A 20258-nucleotide genomic window follows, 5' to 3' on the forward strand; every position below is an offset into this window, starting at 1 on the left:
AAGCACGAATTTGGATTAAAACATCTGGTCTCCATCTTCAACGCAGTGGATGAAAGACTTGCCGCAATTCGCATAAAAGCTAAATTTTTAAATATCAGACTTATTTGCGACCATGCCTCCACCCAAGACAAGGACGAGCAGACCAAAAATATATTTTACGAGCGCTTAGAAAAAAACATATTGTCCTGTCCATGACATTAAATCTATTCTAGGCAATTTTAATTCCAAAATTGGAAAGGAGAATATCTTTGGTCCAACAGTCGGAAAATTCAGTCTCCATAATGTAACATCTGACAACGGAAAGTGGCTGATAGACTTCGCAACAGCGAAAACATGGTAGTTAGCAATACCTGATTTAAGCATCTCGACATTCATAAGGGCACCTGGCTGTCTCCAGATCAAAGAACAAGTAATCAAATTGATCATGTTGTGATAGATGGAAGACATTCATCGAGCATGTTGGATGTACGATCGTTCCGAGGAGCAAACATCTACTCGGATCACTACCTTCTTACAGCAAATAAAGTACGTTCAGACACATATCGGAAGTTGGACATCGGTAAGCTGCAAACACAACAGATAACCATAGAATATTTCACTCAAGTGGCCCAATTGCTTAATGAAAACAATCCTCTTCTCGATCAGCACAGTGCCAAAATATTGGCTACTCCATACAAACAACCGCAAAATCCATTCTTTGATACCAGAGACCTCCACCAAGGAACCCATGGTATGGCCAGGTGTATCGTGCTGTTTCCGAAAAGCAAAATGCGGCATATAGGGCTACTCTACAATCAGTAGTAACGCGTAGCCCACGAGAGAGGTATCGGGAGAAAAGGAGAGAAGAAACATTAATAATTGTTCCACAAACCTCCCAGGCGGGACAAGGGAGACTTCTCTCATATCAATGAGTGCACCTCGATTCATATTAACTCAATGATATGGGACCTACAGTTTATCTCCGAATCCGAACGGCTCCAAGAAAAAGTTTCTGACGGCACCAACCAAAATTTCAAATCCGCAAGATACTTCTCACAGGGAGTTTCATCCAATCATGTATCAGGTTGGAATATCGACTATATCGGACCACTCCTTCGGGTACCTCCCACACAAAATTCGGATAGAGTGAAGTTTAAGAGCTCTTCTCGAATCGTTTTGTCCTTTGTCCAGGTTGTCCTTGCGGCTCCCTTTACGACGGTACAATTTTTAAGTCCATACTTCCTGAGATATTGGTCTAAAAATTCCAAGAAACCCTGACGGCACAAACCAAAATGGCAAATCAGCAAGATAAATCTCGCAGGGAATTTCTGCTTGGTGTATTATTTCATCTAATCATGTATCAGGTTGGAATATGGTCTACATCGGTCCACTCCTTCGGGTACCTTCCGCATTCATTTCGGGAAAAGCGAAGTTAAAGCTCCTCTTGAGTCATTTTGATTCTTTTTTCAGTAGGTTGTCATATTGACCCCATTTACAACGGTACAATATTTTCCGGAGTAAGTCGATACTTCCTGAGATAATGGCCCAAAAGCTCCAAAAACCCTGGCAGCACATACTAAAATGGTTATTGCGCAAGATAACTCTAGAACTTTTCCAAAATTTCTTCCACACTTAATTTAACGTTATTTAATATGTATTTCGAGTTCTCTATGAATCAGAAGTTTGCATACTAAAAATTGTTTGTATACGTCGATGATTTGGTATTACCCCACATTACAGTACTTACAGATTCCATGTATTTTAAAGCAAATTTGTGATTATTGTGATTTTTTTTTTTAGTGTCTGGGGGTATATCTTAGTCAGCACAACTGAGTGATACTTTCTTACTTGTTCATTTTACCTTTAATTTCAAAAATTGTTTTGGACCGAAATAATTTTGAGTGAGAGTGTGCGGCGTAAAAAAAAAAACTTAAATTATTTTGATGTTTGTACTTTAATAAAAAAATCTGGTTGCGATTCGTTTCGATAAATGAAGCGTAGTTTTTTTTCTCAAGGTACATAAGAATATAAAATTCAGAACTATTTTATATTTGGGTGGTACAATTTTAATTCGATTTCCTGATAATTTGCAATTTGTACTTTGAGTGGTCCACCTATGGATATAGAGGTCAACGCCTCTGAAGGTAGTTGGAAAAATATTCTTTAAAAAAGCCACGCCTCTGAAGGTAGTTGAAACTATTTTCTTTTAAAAAACCAAGCCTCTGTTGGTAGTTGAAGAAATATTCTTTTAAGAATCCACGCCTCTGTTCGTAGTTAAAGAAATATTCTTTAAACAATCCACACTCCTCTGTTGTTAGTTGAAGAAATATTGTTATTAGCCTTTCCTCCTAAAAATGGATTCAATAACAGCGACATGTGTTAACTTTTTTCAATAATTTAGACTTAAAACATGTATTGTTTCAAATTCAAAGATAGATATCATGTGTCACTTATTTCATTATTAAACTTGGAAAGGTCTATGAACTGCAATAATCTTCATATGACTGAGATGATAAATATATAGAGAAAATTTAAATAGAACCTGTTTAAAGATAACGAAATTGGATGAGAAAAAAAATATTTGTCTGTAAGAGTATTCTCGCATATCTCTTCCATCATCAGGGTAATCATGAGAAGATGAAAGTTATTTTAGGAGGTACCTGTAACCGCAAGGTATTTTATGAAAATAAGATATTTTACAAGGAAGAGGACCTTTTACAGGTCTTCTTTTGTGGACACCACTTGTTATGCTTGTCTTAGTAGAACTTTAACAATTATAATATAATTGCTGTGTTCTTCCGCTGCTTTTTACAAAATGAGAGCGGTTCAGTGCATTTTTTCCCATTGATCAAAATAAAGGAACGGATCAATTTTCTCAATAGAAGTTCGGACTTTTATTTGAACTTATTTCCCTTAATTGCAATGCAAAACTAAGAGAGAATGTTTTTGGAGGTTCAACATTACTTAAATAAATTTACTTTTTGCGCGTTTATATGGTAATATTCAAAAAAGTTTTACAATCGTTGAAGTTGAGGTTCACCATTTAATAAGTCGCGAACTGTTAATATATTTTATAAAATATGAATATATTTATATTAATTGAAGTGTTTTAGCCACGATCTCATAATATGGACCATAACAAATAATTTTCGTGGAAGCTGCGTTGGTGGCAATATAAAAAAATGGGAAAAATGTGTTGAAGTTTACAAGTTTTTTTTTTGTTCTTTCTTGATTTCTGTCCAAACCACGCAAAACTCAAACCTGTGCTCAAAGAGAGAACTAAAGAATACCCCTTGGGCAACATGGTTTTAGTGTATGACTTTTCGATATATACACTGCATCCCCCTAAAATTGATGCTGACATTTTGAAGTTTTGATTTCAGTGTTTTTCGAATTTTTCTTATAATTAGAGGGTGCAACTCGATAATAATCGAAACTAGTATATAGGATTGTAGAACTCGCGATTCCACGTCGTTCGATGTATATCTCATGAGTGTGCTCTGTACAGCTTCCTAGTAATAGGAGTCCAAAGGCGAAAATTTGGTGCGTAAATTTTTGGAATAAACCTATTTTTTGGCTTTAAAAATTACAACTGTCGTACAGGTACCCCTGAACCCCGCGTGATTTTAGTTTTTTTACGTGCCGGATCTAATAAGCCCTTCCGCGTTCGAATACATCCACTAAAACGCCAGATACAGATACCCTGAAAGTAGGAAAATCTGCAAAAATATATTTTGAGAATTCCGCGAATTGAACCGCGATTTTCTTTGATTATTTTTACAGAAATGTAATCCTTTATACGCGATTATAATATTTGCCAAAAAGAGGTGTCACAAATTACAAAGATTCGGGAGTAATATCCCTATTTATCCCAAAATTGAATGTGGTGGCACATCCGCAGTCCTTGGCGAATCTGTCTAAAATAAGTTATATTGACGTATTTTTAATAGGCGACCATTGAAATCGGATGCACCTTATACTCATATGCACATCGCGTAATTTTTGCCCACTTGAAGGTTTTTTGAATAGTAAGATGCCACTGATGGCACACTTTGGCCGCTGAATGAAACATGGGAAAATCCATGCATATTGATAGACATAGACTCCCTGTATCCGAAAATCACGTGCACCTCAACTGATTTAAACGGATTCGCGAATTATAGGTTTTTAACTTCTATGTTTTTTCTTTGATTGTAATTTCAATATTACTCTCTACCTCTTATTTCTATTGCTTATCATAGAAAGCAAGTATACTTTCACGATGACTAATTACTTTTCTTGTAGAAGTTTAAGCAAAATACTTCAGGATTTGTATGGAAATTTAGCGAAATCATAGAATAACTCCCAAATTTTTTTTCAAATTTTTCGTACTTAACCAAAAAATATATTTTTGAAATAATTCCCAACAATAAGTTTCCTTCTTTGTTGTTGCTGTAATATGCAAGTTATAAACACTATCTTTATAATTTTGGTCTCACATTTTTCTACGCGTTGTCTAGATTATGTACGTATTTTTAAATTATTTGTTTAGAGATTTTTATGGACTCTGAGTTAGAATAAATAAAATTTACTTCATGATTTGTTCATTATTTGTTGATTTTCCGCGAAAATAAAAATAAATTTAACAACTATTTTAACATCTACGCATAGATATCAAATGCTGTTAACGATTCATATATACATGTTCTTATTACAACACAATAGGACTTTTCAAATATTTTTTCTTTATAAGAGATTAAAACCCTCCATAACTTTTGAGTGCAGCATCCAATTTTGTGAACGCGAACAGATTTGAAACCACGATTTTTTTCGTAACCCATGTACCAAAAATGGCGGATGTGCTCGCCAAAAAAATATTTAATTTTTTTTCTATGGAATTTTAAATGAAATTTGAAAATTACCATATATACTTCACTTATTCACATTACACACACACGCATACTCTTGTGTATTTAAAAAGAATCTCCCAAAATACTTTTTTGCTAATTAAAAAAATGCATTCATTGGACCAAGCTGTTGTACTGCCTGCCTAGCCAATTGTTGTTGATTTATTCACAAAACCTGATGTAAGAACAAAGCCTCGTCTAGAATTGAATTTATAAGACCCAATATTTTTTACGTTAAATATTCACAATCTAAATTCAAGTATAAAAACATTTCGCAATATTGTGATCAGCATCAGTAACAATTAATTAGTAAATTGGTTTCCACACCAACGTTAGCCAGAATGAAAGTCGTCTGGATTTTTGTTTTAATCGGCTGTATTGCCACAGTTCAGAGTATTCCTCAGTTCGGAGGTTTTCCTGGTCGTGGCTTTGGTCCTCGTCACCATCATCACAGAGGATTTGGCAGATTTGGTGGTGGCTATGGTGGTTATCCTGGTAGCTATGGTGGTTATCCTGGTAGCTATGGTGCTTATCCTGGTGCTTATGGTGGTTACCCTGGTGGCTATGGTGGTGGGCAAAACGTCATTGTTAATGTTAATGCCAATGCCATGGCCGATTCAACGTCGGTCGGTTAAACTAAAACATGTGTGTATTCTATCAAATAAATATCATTACTAGAATAAATCGAAAGCAAGAGTAGACGTTTTATATTTGTTATCTCCAACTAAAATGCCGATTTTTATATACGATTTTATCAACTCGGAAAAATATCGGTTGTCGGCGTTGTAAAGGATTTTAGTGGTTTTGTATGATTTCTATTTAAACATTTACTTCTGTCATCTGCATGCGGTTGTATTCACAATTACATACTTACCTAATTAGTTGGCCCTCTACGGAACATTTGTCGTATAAGCCGAAAGAAGAAAGGATTTGTTGCTTTACATTTCCAATTTGGAATATCGTGTTTTTCGATATCGTCTTTCACCTGTTTACTCCACCGATGCCTTGACCGTCCATTTTTGCGTGTACCGCCATGTTGCAGGTATTTATACGCCTTTTTAGCGGATTCATCATCACTCATTCTTATAATATTGTCCAGCCAACGCAATCGTTGTATCTTGTTGATACGTTTAACTAAGCTGACGTCGTTTTATAGCCGGTGCTGTGTTTCTTACGACATCGATATTCACCGTCAACGCATATTGGCCCTTAGATATGTTGAAGAATTTTTCTCTCTAACACACCGAACACTGCCTTATCTGTTTGCACAAGTACTCCGGAGTACTTCGGAACGATAAAAGGGACGTGGATTTTTAAAAATAATTTTTTCAAAGGACTTGGGACAAATTTCTTCAAGGGAAGTAGATTTTTAAAAGCAATTTTTCAAGAGACTTTGATTTTTAAAAATTTTTCTATGATGATATTTTTCGGCTTAAGGTCAGTAAAAAGCGTTGTTTATTTTTGATGATTTTCTTTATTTATTCCGATATTTCGATTGACATCGTCAATCATCTTCAGGGAAACTATAAAAATACAAATATTACAATATTTAAAACCCAAAACGAATATTTAAAACACAAAAAATATTACTTTGTTGAGAAAAGCTGTTGGTTTCTTTCACCGTTTGTGCTAAACTAACTTTTTTGACGTGTGTGCTTTTGTACTAAGTTTCTGTACAGGTGTGCACAGTGGTCTGTATCGCTTTTATAGTTCATTCTAATGTCATTTGGTAATTTAATTATATGTAGCATTTCTAAAGTAAATCGTCGTTTGTAGTTGTTTTCTTGTGCCAATATGTCAACTTCGTTAAAATTTGGCTTATGTCCCGTCAAAGTGCAATGTGCTGCTAAGGCCGTCTTTTGCTCCATGGGCCTGTCCGTTTTTTGATCCGACTTATGTCCGGAAAGTCTAGTTTTTAATTTTGTTTTTGTTGTACCAACATATACCTTTTGGCATATGTTGGTTCCGTCCCCCTTACATTTAATTTTGTATACTACATTGCACTTGTTTTCCTTTTTTATCCTACATTTCGTTTTGCTAAATAAATTATTCACATTATTGTTGGTTTTTAATGCTAATTGGTAACGGTCCTTATTGTAAATATTGGAATTGCAGAATCTTTCAGAGAGGCCAGGTACATATGTTATTGCTTTGTAGACTTTTTCCGCATTATCTCCTTTTTCAGTTTCTCGATTTATTTTGGTGTGTTTCATTAAGTCTTCGATTGTTTTTTGTGGACATATTGGCACAAGAAAACAACTACAAACGACGATTTACTTTAGAAATGCTACATATAATTAAATTACCAAATGACATTAGAATGAACTATAAAAGCGATACAGACCACTGTGCACACCTGTACAGAAACTTAGTACAAAAGCACACACGTCAAAAAAGTTAGTTTAGCACAAACGGTGAAAGAAACCAACAGCTTTTCTCAACAAAGTAATAATTTTTGTGTTTTAAATATTCGTTTTGGGTTTTAAATATTGTAATATTTGTATTTTTATAGTTTCTCTGAAGATGATTGACGATGTCAATCGAAATATCGGAATAAATAAAGAAAATCATCAAAAATAAACAACGCTTTTTACTGACCTTAAGCCGAAAAATATCATCATAGAAAAATTACAATACAACAGGTCAACAATACACAACAACAAAATATAACACGGAAGGCACACCGCAACCAATAAAGCTAGAATAATAATAAAAATGCATCTATACAACAATATACGAAGAAACTATAACACAAACATCGTCAACAAAACCAAAGAATATTCAAAAACTAATAAGAAAACAGCATCGTTAAAAGCATCAGTAACATTTCTAATAAAGTGCAGAAACATGGGAATAATACCAAACTTCATAGTCAACACAACAAAAAACACATACGACATATTCAAACGAAGCAACCAAATACCGCCAAATTTATTGAGTACGCTGGAAAAACATAACTACAACTTTCATGTAAAACTTCTAAAACTACTAATACAACAAAAACACAAAGAAATTAACAAAAACAACACCTTTCTCTCACAAACCAGTGAGAATCTTCAACATCTAATGGATGAGGGAGATTATAAAAACTACATTGAAAGTGAAAAATTACTCCGCAATAGTTTTGACAACCAAAATAAAGCAAGACATATCAATAAGTACCAAAAGCTAAAAGAAAAAGAACAAAAGGAACTCAACATACATAACAACGATTGGTTTTCTAATAACACAAACAAAAACATACCTAGTGATGTGCAGTGCAGAGATCATCAGCAAGTCACTTGCCTTCGGAAGCCACTTGAGCGCACACAAGTTTTTTGAGTTTTTATGCTTTTTAATACAATTGTTTTTTTACACACAGTATTTTTTCCACCACCACAAAAAACAATTACGACGCATCAAGATCGTTGCTTGTGCGTAACAAGTAAAACAAGTGTCTATCGTATTTTGCACTGTATACATAATTCGCACTGTAAACAGAAAACATAGATAGTTTGCCAAGTTACTCATCAAGTGGAAGCACACACACAACACTACAAACAATAAACAATTGTTATTTGCTTCGCTGAGGTACATATGCTTATCTTATGTTTCTTTGTGTGCTTTTTGGGAATTCTTCTAACGTTTGCAAATCCTAGTCAATGTTACAAAATAAAATTCGTTGTTTTATTTTTAAATTAAAAATATTTTTTTTTAATTTTGTATTTACATTTATACAAAGTGCAAATAATTTATTGTTTTAAACAAAACATAAAAGTAAAATTTCATAAAAAATATAATAATAAAAACATAAAATAATTCAAAAACACAACTTCAAACACAACTTGGGTTAATTTATCCTAACTTTTTTTAATTTTAATTAGTATAAAAAGAATAAAAATATATCTACTGTTTGTGGTAGAATTCGACTTCTTTTAATTTATTGTTAAAAATAAATAAAAAGGTTAGATTTTATAAAAAAATATATAGTAATAAAAAACATAAAATAATTCACTAACACAAAAACTAGTTCATTTTCATTTAACAATGTTAAATTAAAATGCATTATTTAATTTAAAAAAGTGTAATTGGTACTGCAACTAGGAAAAATTTTTGTGAAAAGAATTTAAAAATAATAGACTATCTACTGTTTGTGGCCCAATTCGACTTCTCTTTTCAGTGATTACATTTCCTGCCAACGAAAACGTTCTTTCTGATGCAACGCTACTTGCAGGTATTGATAATATAGATAAGGCAAGCTTACAAAGTCGAGGATATCTCTTTGAATTAATATTCCACCATTCTATGACATTAAAATGTTCACTTAAAATTACCCTTTCTCTGAGGTAATTTTCATATTCATCTGTGGCATTTACATGAAATTCACTGCTGGATGGCGTTAATAATTGTGGGAAAAAGAAAGTAGTAGTAGGAATGTTTTTTGGTTGGGATATTATGGTTGTACTATTATTACTATTTAAAGAAATAAGACTGTTAGGATCTGAAGTGTTAAGATGAGATGATGGTAAGCCGTTCAACGAACTCATTTGGTTATTGAATTCCACATTTTCCATTTGCGATAAACAAAATTCTTTTATTTCTTCCTGTTTACTTTGTTGCATGTGTGAGGCGGGCGGATAAAGAAAAAATGCTGCATAGTGCCATATGCACAAATTATCTTCCCAAATTTTTTTCGTATTTCTAATTAGGTTATCTTTCAGTTTTGCTATCTCGACGACATCATCGGCGTCAGGTGAACATATTTCTGTAACTTTCAAAACGGAAGGCACAACGAAACATAGAGATGGATAGCTACTTGTTTGTAATTCCTTAAAAATTCTTTCGAACCCTTCGAGAATATTAACTATTGTTTGAATAGTAGACATATTTATATGTAAAATTCTCTGGGTCTCTCCCGCCTCACTTAATACCTGGCTTACGTTCATCCAGTTATCGAGAATGGATTTCAACATAGTGTATGTCGAATTCCATCTCGTAGGACATGCATTTTTCAAAGATGTTGTAAGTCTGTGCTGCAGATTGGCTTTCTTAAAGTATTGTACGATTTTCTTGCAAGCAAGAATCGTTGCATTTAGTTCAGGAGTATCGTTAAATGATTTTTCTAACACATTTGATAACAAATGGCTGCTACAGTTAATTCTTATATTATTTTGTAATGATTTTATAACATTAGCTCCTCGATCTGTTACAAATTTGATGTTACTCAAATCTTCTATATTGAACTGTTGAAAAATTGTATTTAATTTTTTATATATATTTTCTCCTGTAGATCTTTCAAAATCTAAGGATTTTATACCTATAATAAGATCGCGCAGATTATTATCTTCATGGTAATGCAATGTCACTCCCAAAAAATTCCGTTTGATTTAATTATCTGTCCACAAATCCAACGTAGCAGATGCACCACCTCCTTCAACAACCGATTTTATTTTTCCACCAATGAGGGCCTTTTTCTCCTTTGCATCCGAAGTAACCTTTCTGGAAAGCGTTGTTGGGCTAGGTAACAAATCTTCAACGTCAATATTATCACCGTACTCGGCCCCAACTTTAATAAAGAACTTGACCATCTCAATAAATCCTGATCCAGACACTGATGAAAAAGGGCGACAATCTTTTACGACCCACTGTGCACACTTTTCTATTGCTTGAATTTTGCAGTCTTCTGATACAGATTTTAAGACCGAAGGTTGCCTGAGGGAGGCACAACATTTATGTCGGGTTAAGTTGGATGTCTGTTTACAACTGTATTTTAAAACTTTTGTACATTTTCTGCAGAAAACCCATCCTTCGACTACTGAATCATTTTCTTGCTGAATATCAGCTAAAACGTTCCATATAAAGCTCGTGCCTTTACGGCGTGGAGTAATTTTATAGACTCCTTGGTCAATTTTTGCTTTTATGTCCAAACTATTTTCCATATTGCCATTAAATTTTTGCACCCAATCTATGTAATTTCTAATGAACAACTGAGGAAGCTCAATAATTCATTTTAGGTAAGCAAAACAAAAAACACAAATAACGGTAAAAGGATTGTTGTTCTCAAATAGAAAATTTTTCTAAGAGCTTGTTCACACATGGAAATTAGTTGCACGTAATTTCATATTTCATACTTGTAGGATTTCATTTTCGTCAATATTATAACAAACGTATTTTTGTCAAAAACTCGTACGATTCCATCGTAAAGTGTTTCTCCATACATATTCTTTCCGTCTATAATAAATATTTTTGCAAAACCAATAAAAAAACCGATAAAACAACGTAGTTGCTTAGAAATTATTGCCACTGTGTGAAACAGATCTTATACAAAATAAAAACCTGTTTAAAACAATGGTGGGCAAATAGCGAGAGACTCATGTATTTTTTACACTTTTGTGTGTGAGGCAGAGCATTTCTGCCCATCAGTGGTTTAAAACATCGATGGGCGATGTACGCTGAGAGCAAGTGAGCATAAATTTCAATGCATTTTATACTCTCTTTTCCTATGTCAGCCGACAAAGGGACATCACTCTCTCATCAAATCTCTCTTATTTATTTAGGACACCTTTGATTTTACATCAAAGCATTGATGTCAATGCTTGCACGTTTTTGTAACAACAGAGAATAACGAATCCAAATGAGAGATATGTCAGTCGTTGTTTTACAAAGGCACATTACTCTCCCATTAATTGTCTCTCAATTATTTTGTACACCAATGATCAGAGTTGGAGCCTACACAGGTCTCCCGTGACCGTAGATTTACTCTCGCTCACAGTAAATTTACGCTCACGAGAGACGAGAGAATATCAATGGTGTCCATAATAAATGAGCGAGATTTGATGAGAGAGTGATGACCCTTTGTTAAACAACGGCTGACATAGGAAAAGAGAGTTTAAATTTGGTTTGTTGTTACGACAACGTATATGGGCTGACATCAATAGTAAAATGCATTGAAATTTATCCTCACTTGCTCTCAGTAAGCGTACCTTGCCCATCGATCATGTAAAATTCTTGCGTGTATTCGTTTTCCTTACGAGCCATATTTGATCGTTGCTCTCACTTTCTTGGAGAGCATGAGACAATCGGTTGTATTAGAAGGGTTGAAAACAACACTTGATGTGCGAGGAGCAACAAAGTAAAACAGAAAATGTTATTGCGTATTTAAAACTACTTGGCAAATCATACGCAAGTGTCAAAAAATATCCATTTTTAAACAACTTATTTTTTGAGTGGCTAGACACACTCGTACATATTTTGAGAATGGCAATCAACACTTGCATTTATTTTTTAGAGTAGCAAGCCGCACATGCGCTTGTTTTTTAGCATGTGGCTTATGAGTGTCAAAATCAGCTACTTATGCATTTCTCTGGTGCAGTGGCTACTGTCTATGGGACCTAAGTATGCGTTACCAACAACAAGAACATCATTCCCCCTGTTAAATGTTATTGCAGAGAGCGAGGAATGCATACAAACACTTGACAACAAAGAGGATCAAGAAAATGCGAGAGTGAAATTAGTCTCTCTTATTGACGACCACTTACAACAGACGAAATTGAATAAAAGAGATAAGTTTATAATTGACACAGTGGGTAGAACTAAACGATTTATAAATGAAAACAAAGACGTCTTAATATTAAATGCTGACAAAGGGGGAAAGACTGTTGCGATGTATAAGGATGATTACGAAAATAAAATGAAAGCAATATTACGGGATATGTGCACATATAGACGACTTAAACGAGATCCTACTTCAAATCTACAATCAAAAAACAACAAATTAATAGAAAAATTATTCAATATGAATATAATTAATACAATAGAGAAGAGCAGAATGACAACAAACACTGCTATGGCACCACGGATATATGGCCTCCCAAAAATACATAAGGAGGGAACACCGCTAAGACCTATATGTTCATCAATGCAATCACCAACCTATGGACTTTCAAAATATATAGTTGACATTTTAAAACATTTAACGAAGAACTCAAAATACAATATTAGAGACGCACTAGATCTGAAAGCAAGAATAAAGGATACAGTTATTAACGAGGACGAAACACTAATATCATTCGATGTTATCTCATTATTTCCAAGCGTGCCGATAAATTTAGCAATAAGGACAATTTCGGAAAAATGGAGTATTATTAGCGAACATACCAGCATACCAAAGGACATTTTTATGGAAATATTGACTCTTTGTATCAAAGACTCAAGGTATTTCGTATATGATGACAAGGTGTATGAGCAACGAAAAGGACTTCCAATGGGATCACCGGCGTCACCGATTATTGCTGACATAGTAATGGAGGAATTATTAGACGCTTCAATAGAAAAACTGACGAATAAACCCAGATTACTAACAAAATACGTTGACGACCTCTTCTGCATAGTGAAGAAATCAGAAATCGACAATACATTAAATACCTTAAACTCTTTTGACAAAAATATACAATTCACTCATGAATTGGAAGAAAATCATAAACTGCCGTATTTGGACGCAATAATAATTCGTCAAAGAAATCAAATATTGTTAAACTGGTACCAAAAGCCCACAGCAACAGGACGACTAATAAATTTCTACTCCAAACACCCAAGACGAGTCAAAATAAATACGGCTATAAATTTTATTAATAGAGTAATGAAAATAAGCGATCAAAGTTTCCGCAAAGAAAATGAACAGAAAATATATCAAATATTAGCCAAAAATGATTTTCCACAAAAAACAATCGAAGACTTAATGAAACACACCAAAATAAATCGAGAAACTGAAAAAGGAGATAATGCGGAAAAAGTCTACAAAGCAATAACATATGTACCTGGCCTCTCTGAAAGATTCTGCAATTCCAATATTTACAATAAGGACCGTTACCAATTAGCATTAAAAACCAACAATAATGCGAATAATTTATTTAGCAAAACGAAATGTAGGATAAAAAAGGAAAACAAGTGCAATGTAGTATACAAAATTAAATGTAAGGGGGACGGAACCAACATATGCCAAAAGGTATATGTTGGTACAACAAAAACAAAATTAAAAACTAGACTTTCCGGACATAAGTCGGATCAAAAAACGGACAGGCCCATGGAGCAAAAGACGGCCTTAGCAGCACATTGCACTTTGACGGGACATAAGCCAAATTTTAACGAAGTTGACATATTGGCACAAGAAAACAACTACAAACGACGATTTACTTTAGAAATGCTACATATAATTAAATTACCAAATGACATTAGAATGAACTATAAAAGCGATACAGACCACTGTGCACACCTGTACAGAAACTTAGTACAAAAGCACACACGTCAAAAAAGTTAGTTTAGCACAAACGGTGAAAGAAACCAACAGCTTTTCTCAACAAAGTAATATTTTTTGTGTTTTAAATATTCGTTTTGGGTTTTAAATATTGTAATATTTGTATTTTTATAGTTTCCCTGAAGATGATTGACGATGTCAATCGAAATATCGGAATAAATAAAGAAAATCATCAAAAATAAACAACGCTTTTTACTGACCTTAAGCCGAAAAATATCATCATAGAAAAATTACAATACAACAGGTCAACAATACACAACAACAAGATTTTTAAAAATCATTTTTTTCAAGGGATATGGATTAAAAAAAATTTAAAGGGACATGGATTTTTAAAAATATATTTTTCAAGGTAGGTGGATTTTTATACCCTACACCACTATGTGGAAAGGGTATTATAAGTTTGTTTTGGGAAAAATTCATGTAACACCGCGAAATATTCGTCGGAGACTCTCAATGTGGTATACCAATCTTCATATCTCGACGAGATAAAGCGATTTTGAGATGTGTGTCCGTCCGTCCGTGTGTCCGTCTGTCCATTATAAATTGTAATCAAACTCCACGCCGCAATTATGGACCGATCGTCATGAAATTTGGTATGGAGGTCGGTTTCACATCAGAATAGATCGCTATTTTAATTGGTGATGATCGTGAAATATTTAGTGGGTGAAATGGACCAAAAACATAATTTTTATCCGATTTTGTAGATGCTCTGTAGGTCGCAATAATAGTCCGATCGCCTCGAAATTTTAAATAAGATAAGAGTATATGACAACGAAGAAGCTTGCAATTTGATATAGCGATCAGATAATATTTAGAAGGTTAAATGGATCACAACTTTTGTGTGAAAATTGTGAAAATTTTTATTAAACAGCTTATATCTTTGTTCCTGAAAGACACCTTCCCCACTAGTGAGTTATATTTGGAAGACGATCCCTTGACCTTTCAATTGGTGTCAATTATGTTGATGCACGTGATCAGATAACAGAGTTACAGTCTAATATATCCATTTTTTTTGTTTGTAGTTTAATCATAAACCCGCTAGAGGTCGCAATTATAGCTCAATAGTGACGAAATTTTGCACGAGGTAAGAGTTTAGGTTGAAGAAAATGCCTATAATTTTGCATGATTATCTGATATTATTTAGCGGTTGACATAGGCCATTACTTTTGTATGAAAAATATACAAATTTTATTTTTGGTCCATATTTTCATTCCTGGAGGGCATATACCGGCAAAGTAGCCTACATATGCAAAAATAACTACTGATCTTTCCCCTGATGCAAATTGCAATAATGTGTCTGCTAGATAACGCCTGATATATAATGTGTTTTCTGTAGAGAACCACAATTTCCTCCCATGCTACAAATTGTCTCTATCATGACAGAGAAATTTTCAGTTCAGTTGTCAAATTGGATTTTTATACAAATATTGCAACATGAGGTCACCTCGCCACCTATTTTATACCTCAGAATTTAGGGCAAAGGGGATACAAACAAAATACGACCAAAGATGTGTCTTGTCGAAATATTGGTTTTAGACCCCGAGTATATTTGGACGAAATTCGTTTCAGACAATTTGGAGTCTATTTACCGCTGTCCGTTCATTTGTCTCTCTTAATGTCTAGCCGCCTGGTGCGCACGGTAGCCCTCGAACGGATCTACCGATCAGAAACAAATTTTATACAACGTAATATTTTGCCCAAACTTTGTTTAAGTTCGAATGCAGGCTATGTCGGTCCACACCTCCCCCAAAAAAGTTCAAAATTGTTTTCGAAAAGTTGTGTGAACGATAACTGGCGAAGTGAGCAATCGATTTGCTCCAAACTTTCCATATATTATTATTCCTTCCAGATATAGATCGGATAAGACTATATCGGTCCTTAGAGTACCTCCCACCCAAAATTCGGAAAAGGGAAATTTAAGAGTCCTCTCGAATCGTTAATTTTTTCAGCAGATTGTACTTGCGCCCCAAATCCGCAAGTTAACTCTCAAGGGGATTTTCTGATTGGTCGAAAATTTACACATCGTATTATTTCATCCCGTCATGTGTCAGGTCGGAATAGGGACTATATCGGTCCGTCCTTCGAGTACCTCCCACACAAAATTTGGGAAAAGTGCAGTTTGAGGACCCGTATCGGATCTATTTGATTATTATTTTTTTTTTTTTGAAGAAGGTTCTGTTTATTGTTTAGTATTCTGGTCCCTTTCCTGGGGTAAGTCATACTTCCTGAGATAATAGTCCAGAAGTTCCAAGAACCCCTGCCGGCTCCAACTAAAATTTCAAATCTGAAAACATAATTCTCAAATATTTCCAAAACTTAGAATTTAGCTTATTAAAATTGATTTGATATTATGATACCTACAGATTCCACGTATTTTGAAGCAAACTCGTGTTACAAAATAAATATATTTTTAGAGGCTGAAGGTATATCACCGTTAGCGCAGGTGACTTATATTATCTTCTTTGCTGTATAATTGAATATGAATAATTTTGGGATTTATAGATTTGTTTGTATGCAAAATTTTTGAATTTCTATTCATTGTTAGTTATTTCTGCCGGTATAAAATATATTTTAGATATCACAATATATGCCCACAATGAACTATTTTCGAAGCATATGTGAGATACAAGTGCACAATTTTGGACGATAGATCTTCAATAAACTCCCAATGTTCCCAATTATCAAATATACCAAATTGCGTGGTATATATATTTATTTATTTTAGGTGTATTCCAAAGGGGAACCTGATATTCAAAGACAATTTGAAGATGTAGCAGGAGGGGCTAATCAATGTGAGTTTTCCAATTTTCGAATATTATTTAGAAATGTATAATTTATATATTTTTCCACCAACATCCGAGTAAAGACAAGGGAGGCTTCTATTATATCAATGGATTCATATTATGTTATTGATACGTGACTTAGTTTTTATCGCCGAGTCCGAACGGCGTGTCCTAAGTTGCCACTTGTAGAGACAATATGATGGGAATCGAACCCGGACATTCAGCGTGCAAGGCGGTTGCACATAGCTAATTCCTACAGATTGTGGTGTAGGGTATATCGTGGTCGGCCCCGTCCGACTATAGCCTTTGCTTACTTGTTAAAAATAATTTTTTCAAGGGACATGGATTTAAAAAAAATTAAAGGGACATAGATATTTAAAAAAAAATTTTTTCAAGGGACATGGATTTTTAAAAAAAAATAATTTTTTCAAAGAACGTGGATTAAAAAAAAATAATTTTTTCTCAGACGTGTTTTTTTTTTTAAAAAGAAATTTTTTCAAGGGACGTTGATTTAAAAAAAAAATTCACAGGCGTGGATTTGTTAAAAAATTATTTTATCAAAGACGTTTATTTGTTAAAAAAATTATTTTTTCACAGACGTGGATTTAAAAAAAATAGCAGGGACGCGGATTTTTAAAAACATTTTTTTTTTCATTTTTTTTTGGATTTTGAAAGATGTGAATTTCTAAAAATATTTTTTCAAGGCGTGGATTTTTTAAAAACAGTTTTTTTCAGGACGTTGATATTAAAAAAAATATTTTAAATATTTTTTAACGATAATTTTTTCATAGACGTGGATTTTTATAAATAATTTTTCCATAGACGTGGATTTTTAAACTATTTTCCATATACCCGAATTTTTATAAATAATTTTTCCATAGACGTGGATTTTTATAAATAATTTTCAATAGACGCGGATTTTTATAAATAATTTTTCCATACACGAGGATTTTTTAAATATTTTTTTCATATATTATTATTAAAATAAGTTTTAGGGACCTGATTTTCATAAATACATAATTTTTCCTAGGCGTGGATTTTTAAAAATAATTTTTCCCTAGACGTGGATTATTATAAATAATTTATCCATAGACGTGGATATTTATAAACAATTTTTCATAGACGTGGATTTTTATAAATAGTTTTTCTATAGACGTGGATTTTTATAAATAGTTTTTCTATAGACGTGGATTTTTATAAATAGTTTTTCTATAGACGTGGATTTTTATAAATAGTTTTTCTATAGACGTGGATTTTTAAAAATAATTTTGTCAAGGGACATGGATTTTTAAAAATATTTTTTTTCAATGGACGTGGATTTTTTAAAAACTATTTTTTCAGGGGATTTTTAAAAATAATTTTTTTCAGGGGACATGGATTTTTAAAAATAATGTTTTTCAAAGGACGTGGATTTTTAAGAAAATAATTTTTTTCAAGGGACGTAGATTTTTAAATATAATTTTGTCAGGGCACGTGAGTTTTTATAAAATAATTTTTTCAAGGGACGTGGATTTTTAAAAATAATTTCTTCAAGGACGTCGATTTTCATAAATAATTTTTCCGAGGACATCGATTTTCATAAATATTTTTTTCATAGACGTGGATTTTTGAAAACATTTTTTTTCATATACGTTGATTTTGTGAAAAAAAAAAAAAATACAGACGTGGAAATAGGGTACGAGAGATTACTCGAAGAGTAAAATCGAGTAGGAAAAATGTATTTATTTTTGACTGTTTGTGTGTGGTAGGGAACAGTTTTTGATGTTGCTGTGGACTGAAGGTAGAAAGGGCAAGTTGTTCGAAAGTGGTCGAATGTTCGGAAGTTTTGAGGAGGGTTGTCGGAGGCTCGGAAGTTCGGAAGTTCCGGGGAGGGTAGTCGGAGGTTCGGAGGAGGGTGGTCAGAGGATCGGATGAGGGTTATCGGAGGTTCGGAAGTTTGGAGGAGGGTGGTCGGAGGTTCGAAGGAGGGTGGTCGAAGGTTCGGAGGAGGGTGGATTTTTGAAAACATTTTTTTTCATAGACGTGGATTTTTTGAAAATAAATTTTTTCACAGACGTGGGTTTTTAAATACATTTTTTTCACAGACGTAGATTTTTAACATTTTTTTTCACAGACGTAGATTTTTAACATTTTTATAGACGTTCCAACTTTTTCCTCCTGATTTTATTGGTTTCCTTATTTTTAATATCGAATTTTACATAGAAATTAACAATTGGTGACGACAAAAAATTTTGGTTTTGGCCAGGAAAATCGATTTCTGAACCATTGTGTGACGACTATAGTGGATTTTTAAAAATAATTTTATCAATGACGTAGATTTTTAAAAATATTTTTATCAGGGACGTGGACTTCTAAAAATATTTTTTCAGGGACGTGGATTTTTAAATATAATATCATCAGGGACCTTCATTTTCATAAATAATGGTTTTTTCATAGACGTGGATTTTTTGAATATATTTTTTTTACAAGCGTGCATTTTTTGAAAATATTTTTTTTACAGACGTTCATTTTTTGAAAATAATTATTTTTCAGACGTAGATTTTCAAAAATAATTTTTTCATAGATTTTTATAAATAATTTATTCATAGACGTGAATTTTTAAAAATATTTTTTCATAGATTTTTATATTTTTAACATTTTTATAAATAATTTATTCATGGACGTGGATTTTTAAAAATATTTTTTCATAGATTTTTATAAATTATTCTTTTTTATTATTTAGTTCGACCTTTATTTTGATTATTATAAATATATGTTTAAATAAAACCGAGCTCGAGGTCTTTATAAATAATTTTTATAAATAATTTATCCATAGACGTGGATTTTTATAAATAATTTTTCATAGACGTGGATTTTTATAAATAGTTTTTCCATAGACGTGGATTTTTAAAAATAATTTTTTCATAGATTTTTATGAATAATATATACATAGACGTGGATTTTTATAAATAATTTTTCATAGACGTGGATTTTTAAAAATAATTTTGTCAAGGGACATGAATTTTTAAAAATATTTTTTTCAACGGACGTGGATTATTAAAAATATTTTTTTCAACGGACGTGGATTTTTTAAAATCTAATTTTTTTCGGGGGACATGGATTTTTAAAAATATTTTTTTCAACGGACGTGGATTTTTAAAAATAATTTTTTCAACGGACGTGGATTTTTTAAGAACTAATTTTTTTAGGGGACATGGTTTTTTTAAAGACTAATTTTTTAGGGCACATGGATTTTTAAAAATATTATTTTTAACGGACGTGGATTATTAAAAATAATTCTTTTAATTAACGTGCATTTTTAAAAATAATTTTGTCAAG

The sequence above is a fragment of the Musca autumnalis genome, unplaced genomic scaffold (genome assembly GCF_047663935.1).
Source record: "Musca autumnalis isolate F117 unplaced genomic scaffold, ASM4766393v1 scaffold_2, whole genome shotgun sequence".
Classification (NCBI taxonomy): domain Eukaryota; kingdom Metazoa; phylum Arthropoda; class Insecta; order Diptera; family Muscidae; genus Musca; species Musca autumnalis.